Source organism: Panthera uncia, chromosome X, assembly GCF_023721935.1.
Source record: "Panthera uncia isolate 11264 chromosome X, Puncia_PCG_1.0, whole genome shotgun sequence".
Classification (NCBI taxonomy): Eukaryota; Metazoa; Chordata; class Mammalia; order Carnivora; family Felidae; genus Panthera; species Panthera uncia.
Window position 1 is genome coordinate 89,465,686 of NC_064817.1, and position 10,616 is coordinate 89,476,301.

At 41.2% G+C, this 10,616-nt stretch overlaps 1 pseudogene; it reads right to left on the bottom strand.

The window, feature by feature from the left end:
• Positions 1-5,668: 5,668 nt before the first annotated feature.
• On the bottom strand, positions 5,669-6,520 carry LOC125931370 (40S ribosomal protein SA-like; annotated as a pseudogene).
• Positions 6,521-10,616: the final 4,096 nt, after the last annotated feature.

A 10,616-nucleotide genomic window follows, 5' to 3' on the forward strand; every position in this document is an offset into this window, starting at 1 on the left:
ACACCAAGATGAGTTGAGAAGTACCAGAGGTTTATTGGTTATTGGGCCAAATGCCTGTGATAGAAAATGTAAATCAAGTCCCCGAGAGGCTGAGAGACGCCCAATGGTAAGGACACAGAAGGTGGTAGATTGGACTACGGTGGGAACAGTGGTGTTGCAGAAGGACTTAAGGTCTTTCCTTTCATAATTATATTTATTAGCCTATACATCCTATGCTCTGATCTTTTTCCAATAAAAGCATGCATGATATAAAGCATTCCATGTCAGTTATATAAATCGATTGCTTTCTTTTTTAACCAGCACTTAATATGCTAAACCAGATTTGATTTACCTATTTTCCATTCTGGGACATATAAGTGAATATATCTTTTCCTTTTCCTCAATACTGCAATGAATATTCTTGTGCCTCGCAGTGAAGAGTGAAAATATTATTCAGAATAGACTTAGAGGTAGAATTGCTGTGCAGGTTTTGTTTTTTTATTTAATTTTTTTTTAATGTTTATTTATTTTTGAGAGAGAGGGGCGGGGGAGAGGGGCAGAGAGAGAGGAAGGCACAGAATCCGAAGCAGGCTCCAGGCTCTGAGCTGTCAGGACAGAGCCCAATGCGGGGCTCAAACTCGGGAACCCTGAGACCGTGACTTGAGCTGAGATCATGACTTGAGCTTAAGTTGGATGCTTAACTGACTGAGCCACTCAGGCGCCCCCCTGTGTAAGCTTTAAAATTAAATAGGCATTGGGCACCTGAGTGGCTCAGTCGGGACTCTTGATTTCAGCTCAGGTCATTGTCTCACAGTTCCTGACCTCGAACCCCAAGTCAGGCTCTACTCTGTCAGTGCCGAGCCTGCCTGGGATTCTCTCTCTCTTTCTCTCTCTCTCTCTCTCTCTGTCCCCCTGCCCAGCTTGTGTACATGCTCTCTCTCTCAAAATAAATGAATAAACTTAAAAAAAATTGAATAGTCATTGACAATTATTCTAAAAGACTGTACTAATAAGAGTGTACTCTTCTAATGAGGAGTGTATGAGATGGAACTTTGACTCATATTTTGCTAATACTGGATATTATCAATCTTTATTTTTTTTTTTTCAAACTGAGGGGAAACAATTGTTTTTAGATGGGTGGTATTGAGGAAAGCAGAAACCAATTGTGTTGCATTTAAGGACCATCAGAGCACCTGCCCATCCTTTCTATTGGCCAGATTAGGTAAGCAAATATTAGTGTATTCATTTCCTAGGACCGTCGTCACAAATGGCCACAGACTTGGTAGCTTAAAACAACAGAAATCAAAAATCAATTATCTCCCAGTTCTGGAAACCAGAAATCTAAAGTCATGGTGTCGGAAGAGCCATAGTCCCTCTGGCTCTAAGGGAGAATCCGTTCCATGTCTCTTCTGGGATCTGGTGACCGTCAGCATTGCTTGGTATTTCTTGGCTTGTTGATTGCACCAGCCTAATTTCGGATTCCGTGTTCGCATTGCTTTTTTCTCTCTGCGTGTGTCAAAAGTCCCTCTACCCCTCTCTTATAAGGACACCTGTGACTGCACTTAGGGTCCATCCCAATAATCCAAGATAAACTTCTCTTCTCAAGACATTTAAATCAACCCGATATTTTCCCATGTAAGGTAATATTGAAAGGTTTTGGGGATTAGGATATTGGCGTATCTTTTGGAAGGCATACAATTCAGCTCACTGTAACTAATGAACTCACATTTCCTCTCCTGTTATGATCACTACATGAAAGGCAGTAGTAGAGGGAGTAGAATTCAGGATTGACCAGATTCCCTGATTGCTAATAAAGTCTGAGTACTGACTTTGGTCATTTCTATTTTCTTTTTTTTATTATTATTATTTATTTATTTGTTTATTTATTTATTTATTTATTTTTTGAGAGAGAGAGAGAGAGAGAGACAGCACAAGCAAATGGGGTGGAGAGGCAGAGGGCGAGAGAGAGAGAATCTTTTTTTTCATGTTTATTTTTATTTCTGAGTGGAGGAAAGGGCAGCGAGAGAGGAGGGCAGAGGATTAGAAGCTGTCTCTGTGCTGACAGCAACGAGCCCAAAGCGGGGCTCGAACTCACCAACCAGCTCACCAACCGTGAGATCATGAGCTGAGCCGAAGTCAGACCCTGAACCGACTGAGCCACCCAGGCGCCCCTCTATTTTCTTTTATATAAAATATCTGTTTAAAGCCTCTGCCCCTTATTCTCCTGAGATGTTAGTCTGCTTTTCACTTTTGTTTATTGGCAAGTTCTATAATTTTTTTATACTGTTTGTTTTTTGAGTTGTATGAGTTCTTTATGTATTTTGGATATTAACCTTTTATCCGATATGTGATTTATAAATATTTCTTCCCATTCCTTAGGTGGCCTTTTCATTTTGTTGATAGTTTTCGTGACTGTGCAGAAGCTTTTTACTTTGCCAAGACTGATGTCAAAGACATTACCCACTATGTTTTCTCTTCCCTAGGAGGTTTATGGCTTTTGATCCTATGTTTTAGTCCTTAATCCATTTTGAGTTGATTTTTGTGTATGGTGTAAGATAGGGCTCCAGTTTCATTCTTTTGAATATGGCTGTCCAGTTTTCCCAACAATTATTGAAGTGGCTGTCCTTTCCCTATTATGTATTTTTGGCTCTGTTGCCATAAATTAACCGACCGTACATCCACAGGTTTGTTTCTGGGCCGTCTATTCTATTCCATTGATCTGATGGAATTAAAAGATAGCTGAACACATTCACCTAAAACATATGCTTTTGGGGCACCTGGGTGGTTCAGTCGGTGAAGCCTCCGACTTCGGCTCAGGTTACGATTTCACGGTTTGTGAGTTCGAGCCCTACGTCAGGCTCTGTGCTGACAGCTCAGAGCCTGGAGCCTGCTTCGGATTCTGTGTCTCCCTCTCTCTCTGCCCCTCCCCCACTCATGTTCTGTCTCTGTCTCTGTCTCCTTCTCTCTCTCTCTCTTTCTCAAAAATTCTTTCTCAAGATTGCTTTTGCTATTTGGGTTTTTTAAATGTGTGTGTGGTTCCATACAAATTTTAAGATTTTTTTATTCTATGTCTGTGAAAATTGCCATTGGAATTTGGGTAGGGATTGCAACTGAATCTGTAGAATGCTTTGAGTAGTATGGACATTTTAACACTATGAATTCCTCCAATCCCTGAGCATGGAATATCTTTCCAATTTTTGTGACCTCTTCAGTTTCTTTCATCAATTTCTTACAGTTTTCAGCATAAGATCCTTCACCTTCTTGGTGGTTTATTATTCCTAGGTATCTTATTATTTTGGTGCAATTATAAGTGTGATTCTTAATTTTACTCTCTGATAGTTCATTATTAGTGTATAAAATGCAGCTGACTTTTGTATATTGATTTTGTATCCTGTGACTCAACTGAAGTTATTTGTTTATTCCAGCCGTGTTTTGGTGGAGTCTTTAATGTTTTCTATGTATAATATTATGCCATCTGCAAATAGAGACAGATTTAATTCTTCCATTCGTATTTGGGTGCCTTGTATTTCTGTTTTCTTACCAAATTGTTCTGACTAGGACTTCCAGCACTATATGAATGAAAGTGTTAAGAGTGGACATACTTACTTGTCCCTGATCTTAGAAGAAAAGCTTTCAGCTTTTCACCATTGAGTCTGATGTTAGCTGTGGGTTTGTCATACACGGGCTTTATTATGTTGAAGTACATTCCCTCCATATCCACTTTGTTGAGAGCTTTTATCGTGAATGGATGTTGAATTTTGTTGCATACATTTTCTGCATCTATTAAGACAGTCATATGATATTTATCCTTCATTTGATTAATGTAGTGTATCACATGATTTGCAGATGTCGAACCATCTTGCATTTCTGGAATAAATCCCATTTAATTATGGCGAATTATCCTTTTAATCTATTATTGAACTCAGTTTGCTAATATTTTGTTGAGGATTTTTGCATCCATGTTCTTTAGGTATATTGGCCTGTAGTTTCCTTTTCTTGTAGTGTCCTTGTCTGAGTTTTAATATCAGGGTAATGCTTGCCTCATAAGATGAATATAGAAGTGTTCCCTTATGCTTCATTAAGTATTCAATCATTAAAACTTTTTAAAGAAGTATGAAAATCGTCCCTTTTTTTATGCATAAAATGGAACTTAGGGCAATTTAATAGCTTACCTAAGATCAAACCCAAGCATGGGTCTCTTTATAGACTCTATTCTGTTTCACTGAATATTTTCATTTTAAATATTCTGTCCCTTAAAATATTATTTTCCAAATCACTGAAATTTAGGAACAAAGAAAATCTCTTAAATAATAAAAATAGACCATGCAAAGCATTTACTCCAATGGTAAAGGAAAACAGTGAGCTATATTTAAATACAAATATAATATAGACGGGGGTGCCTTGGTGGCTCAGTCGGTTAAGCGTCCGACTTCAGCTCAGGTCACGATCTCATGGTCTGTGAGTTCGAGCCCCGCGTCGGGCCCTGTGCTGACAGCTCAGAGCTTGGAGCCTGTTTCAGATTCTGTGTCTCCCTCTCTCTCTGACCCTCCCCCATTCATGCTCTGTCTCTCTCTGTCTCAAAAATAAATAAACATTAAAAAAATTTAAAAAAACAAATATAATATAGACAATACATCTAGGGATGAAAGTAGGGTTTGGGTATGAGGCTTGAGGGAGGTACAGGATAGTACACTGTTAAGCACATAAGAAGCCGAACAGAAGACTCATAATGTTAATCGCATCTTTCTAATTAAGCTCATGTATAGCCCTGTAAATGTCCTATTAGGCACGCTTTCACATAGAGGAAAAAATAAAACAGCAAAAATTATTTCCTACATAGAACGTGTACAACGCAAAACCACCTGCACAAACAGACGTACACATTTAAACCCACACACCTAAACAAAGAAAATTGGGTTTTTTTCAGATGGTGTATTCAAATGAAAACAGCTCGTCAGGCCCAGTCATATATTATGATACCTCAAGCAATAATCAGGTAAACAGAAGTACATAATTCATGATAAAAGATAATGGTCACATCAATCTGATTTTAGTTAGGAGGGGGATGGCTTTGTTTTTGGCTGCTTTCATCTTTTTGGTGGGGGGACTGAAAAAAATGGATGTTGCAATAGACATTTGAATGTCAGAATCCACAGCCATCCTGTATGATATAAGCAACACAGTATGAGACCATCTGGGCTTACTGCAAACTGGCTAGGCATGAGCAAGCCTCTGAAGCCTACTTCCAATGCACCCTGGTTGGCCTGTTTCAAAGTGCTTCGTTTGCCAATATTTTGGAGCAGGTGCAAAGCCATTCTGGAGTTTCCTGCTGAGGTTTATGCAAATGGCTGGCTTAACTGGACTGTGGGCTCAGATTTCCTACTGCCTGAGTACTGAGACCTAGGCATGATTTGGCATATATTTCCCCCTCGACTAAATTCATTCTCTTTCTACGGTTTCTTTCAGCTCCTTTGTCCAAACGATCCCCTGTTATTATCTAGTGCAGTGTTTCGCAAATGAAAGAAGTGGGAGTATGATCACAGTTAACAGTGAACGGTCGATTGAAAGACTGTACGGACCAAGGCGTAAGGAGTCACAGTTGTGTGAAAGAATTGTTTTGTGAGCGACTGTTTATTTTCCGTCATCGTTATTTCCATTTTGTTTGCCCTTGTGGGAGAGCCGCTTAAGACTACTCAGCGGTTGTTCGTACCCATTCAGTGGCCTGAGCAGTGGAAGCTGCAGACCAGCCTTCGGCGGCAGGCCGAGGGCTCCAGTCTTCAGTCGGGATCTGCTGAATAAGCACAGAGGGCACCCGCACACCCTCAGACCCGTCTGTGACTTCAGGTTGGGTGGCGATGAATTCAGGAGTTGGAGCCATCCATTCACCCTGAAATTCTTCCTCGGTCACAGCCTTTTCAGCAGCAGCCTTCTCTTCCTTTTTCCGTCCCCTCAGGATCTTTCTAGAAGTTGAGATCAGGCATGACCTCCCCTGCGGGCTCACGGGAAACAGTGTCACGCACGCACAGAACTTCCCAGGCCAGCAGCCACCACGTCGGACGCACTGAACGAGCTCCCTTGCTGTTGCAATGGATGGCAATGGTGGAGTGTTGGTGGGCAGCTTACCATAAGATGCCTCTGTGGGAGGCTGGTGGTCAACCCCCGGACCAGTAACCTCCAGAGGTTTCGGCTCCCAGAAGGCTGCCTGGATCTGGTTTAGCGAAGGTTCCAGGAGCGAAGTTACCAGCAGTAGTAGAGGCTCCAATCGTAGCAGCAAACTTCAGCACACCTTGCTGGCCAGTATTCCTGGATGATAGGACACTGACATCAGCTGGGTTTTCAATGACAACAGTGGCTCCAGGTGCTGGCAGAAGCTTCTCCCGGGTTCTCTTCAGATTTATGATGCAGATACCATCACTTCTCTTTTGTAGATGTATTGTGCCAATTTGAAGTCAAGGTTGGCATCACCTGCGTGGGTTGCTGCTGCAAGGAATTTGAGGACATCCTCCTCCTTCATTTGCAGGACGTCAAGGGCTCTGGCCATTGTGAAAGTTCCCCTTTAACTTATGACAGGAACGCAAAACAATGCCATACAGACCCCTCCCTGGGTAGCATGGAAAGGTAAAATGGTTTTTGATCCAAGAGTCACTTGGATGATTCTAGGTAGATCACTTGACCTCTCTGGGCTCTTCTGCCTACCTTGTGGATCTTGCATAAGAATCAACTGAGGCACCATATGAGAACACACTAAGATACACAAAACATTCTGCCACTCTATTAGGTGAGCAGGAGAGAGAATGTGAGCAAGATTATTAGAAGGGGAAGTGGCCCCCACCTTGAGTTTCCCCTTCCTACCTCAGTTAACTTGTTTGGGTGATGAAATAAAGGATATGAAAATGGGCTTTTGGCAGACAGTGTTGGTTTCTTGCCCAGTCATTTCCTTCCACATCCCAGGCAAAAGAAGCAGAAAGTGTAAAGACTCTAAAGTAGAACACAGTGAATGGCAGTATAGATGGGTGAAGGGAGTAGATGAGGACAGAAGAATAGGGATGGGCCATACCATATAGGATCTTATGGGCTGTGCTTTAGCACAGCAGACACTGTAGGTTGCCTGCCCCAAATCCACCCTCACTTCCTTTCTTTATTGTCAATAGGGTTCCAACTTTTATACCCTGATGACATGACCTACTTCTCTCCCCAGCCCCAACAATTAAAGTTTCATTAGTCCAAGATAATCACAGTCATTGCCCCATGGCAAAAAAAATTTGATAAAGTTGACCGATTCAAAATTAAGGATTTCTAGATCCTATATACAAAATCAAAAGATAGCTGAACACAGTCACCTAAAACATGTGTTTTTGGGGCACCTGGGTGGCTCAGTCAGTTAAGCCTCCGACTTCGGCTCAGGTCATGAGCTCACGGTTTGTGAGTTTGAGCCCTACGTCGGGCTCTGTGCTGACAGTTCAGAGCCTGGAGCCTGCTTCAGATTCTGTGTCTCCCTCTCTCTCTGCCCCTCCCCAACTGCGCTCTGTCTCTCTTTCAAAAATAAACATTAAAAAATTGAAATCTCAGTTATTGAATAACGGTTTTACTTTCTAATGTTTTTCAGAAAAGGATATCATGTGACAGAAATGGAGAGACACAGTCCTAGGAGTGTTACCCCTGCTACTCACTGCTATGACCTTTGCCTTGTAGCCTCCCTTCCCTAGGTCTGTTTCATCATATTGAACAGAAAGAGTTTGTACTAAAGCAGGAGTATCTTCCCCCAAACCTCTCCCTCCACCTTGGCCAAAGTTAATCCTAACACTAAGGATGAGGATAGGCACGTATATTTCTTTTTTTTTTTTATTTTTTTAATATTTATTTATTTTTGAGACAGAGAGAGACAGAGCATGAATGGGGGAGGGTCAGAGAGAGAGGGAGACACAGAATCCGAAGCAGGCTCCGACCTTTCAGCATAGAGCCCGATGCTGGGCTCGAACTCACGAACCGCGAGATCATGACCGGAACCGAAGTCGGACGCTCAACCGACTGAGCCACCCAGGCGCCCCTAGGCATGTATATTTCTTAAAGATCCTCAGATAAGATTGATGTGCAGTGGGATCCTGGAGCCATTACATAAGAGGATCCACGCTGAACAATATTCAACCTTCCAAAATGCTCTGAAATGTGTCATTCTATCTTTCCTGGTGTCCGTGTGTTATACGGCAGTTCACGGGTGGTGGAAGGAATGTGGAAAAATCTTCAAATGAAACCACAGCCTATTGTACAGTCCAGTCAGGAAGCTTAAAGATTTATTTGAGCGACAGTGTATTTAAAGATCAGCAAAATGCCTAAAGCACTCTCAGTCACTTGAACCCGCGAAATTGCTGCCTCTTTATTCCCCTCTTTTACTTGGCCTGTGTGTGCCGTGAAGGACAGATTAGCAATCAACCTCCATAAATTATACTATCTCCATTAAATGTGAGAACATGCCGGGGGCCCTGGGTGGCTCAGTCGGTTGAGCTGCCGACTCGGCTCAGGTCATGATCTCACTGTCTGTGAGTTCGAGCCCCACATCGAGCTGTGCTGACAGCTCAGAGCCTGGAGCCTGCTTCGGATTCTGTGTCTCCCTCTCTCTCTGCCCCTCCCCCACTCGTGCTCTGTCTCTCTTGCTCTCAAAAATAAACATAAAAAAATTTTTTTAATGTGAGAACGTGTCGTATAGGATATCTAAGGTTATATCTTTGTGTAGTTATCACGTTAATTATATTGTGACAGCGTACATAATTACACAACATTACCTTAATCATTTTGCAGACACTTCTTTTTCGGGACCAAATTAAGCAGTTTATTCAGGGGACACAAAGAATTACAAGAATCACATTTCAGAAGCGCGCAGTAGATCATAAGGTTGACAGCGATAACTTGGTCCCAAAGAAATAAGTAGAGTTGCAGAAACCCTGTTTGTTTTTTTCGAGTCAGAAAGCAATTCCAAAGAACTCCTAGACTGTGTTTGGTTATTATTCAAACTTCATAGGTAATGTAATTTAGCTTGGATAATGTCAATTACTGGGAATAATAGCGCTCTCCGTGTTGGCTCTATTTGTGAATTTCCTGTGCAGCATGAAGTAAATCACATTGTCAGTTCTCACCCTGATTCTTTTCCCAAAGCAAAAAACAAACAGCAGTATGTAAGGAGCGTTTTACAGTAATTTGGTATTAGGTGATATTAGGATAGGAGAGAGATAAAGACTTCAGAATATTAAAAATAAACTTTATCCCTTGAATGACAACAGTTTGCAAAAAAAAAAAAGCTACAGCTATTTGATGGTACATATGATAAATTTATCAATTGTTTTTTATTTGTCAGATAAGGTACAGGCATACCTCAGAATTATTGCGGGTTCAGTTCCAGACCACTGCAATCATACAAATATTGCAATAAAGCAAGTCAAATGACTTTTTTGTCTCCTAGTGCATATAAAAGTTATGTTTAAGCTATACTATAGTCTATTAAGTATGCAATAACATTGAGTCTAAAAACCAATACACATGTGTTAATTTTAAAAATACTTTGTTGCTAAAAAATGCTAACCGTCATCTGAGCTTTAAGCAAGTCGTGATGACTGGTCACAGATCACCATAACAAATACAATACTAATGAAAAAATTTAAAATATTATGAGAATTACCGAAATGTGACAGAGACACAGCGAGCAAATGCTGTTGGAAAAATGATGCCGATAGACTTTATATGTGGGGTGGGGTTCCCACGATAATGTGGGGTTCCCACGAACCTTCAATATGTTGAAAACACAGTATCTGCAAAGCGCAGTAAAATGAGGTATGCCTGCATTTATAAAGTAGAAGCAGCCAATGGTCGAAGAAAATAGGACATATTGTTTCTAAAAGGAACAGGCTTCTTAGTCATACTTTGCCCAGAACTTATTCTTTTCTTTTTTATTTTAGAGAGAGAGCACACGCATTTGGGGGAAAGGGGCAGAGAGGGAGAGAGAGATGGGGGTTGAAGAGAGAAAATCGCAAGCCCGATGTGGGGCTCCATTCCACAACCCTGGAATCATGACCTCAGCTGAAATCAAGAGTTGGACGCTCACCCGATTGAGCCACTCAGATGCCCCTAGAAGTTATTATTTTCTAATAAAAAAAAATCATGGCGAGAAAATTGCGAGAGAAAAAAATTATTTATATAAGATAAAATTGTTATTTACAATACTTTGTGATCTGATGAGTAAAGGAGATCTTAAGGAAGTTCCTTAGGTTGCCAAGCAGAATGATGATTGTGAAAATGTAAGATAAGGGAAGCTGAGCGAAATCTAAATGGCTAGGCGTAACAAGAGGATAACAAATAAATTACTAATAAAACACGGTGTTAAATATGACTGTTCCCAAGGGCTCAGAGTTTCAGCAAAGGCTTGAAAGTTAAGAGAACAAGTAAATAGGGGCTAAGTTAGCCTCACATGCTCAAGTTAGATGGTACACCAAAACATGCTAAGATATGGTGAAATGGTTATATCACTAAAATCGGCCTGCCAACAGAAAGCACCCATTGCCAAGTTATATAAGGGAGGGCCAAATAACCATCGTCGAAAAAGACGGAGGGCACGTAAGGTTTGACTTAATAAGCCTGTGGTACAGAGC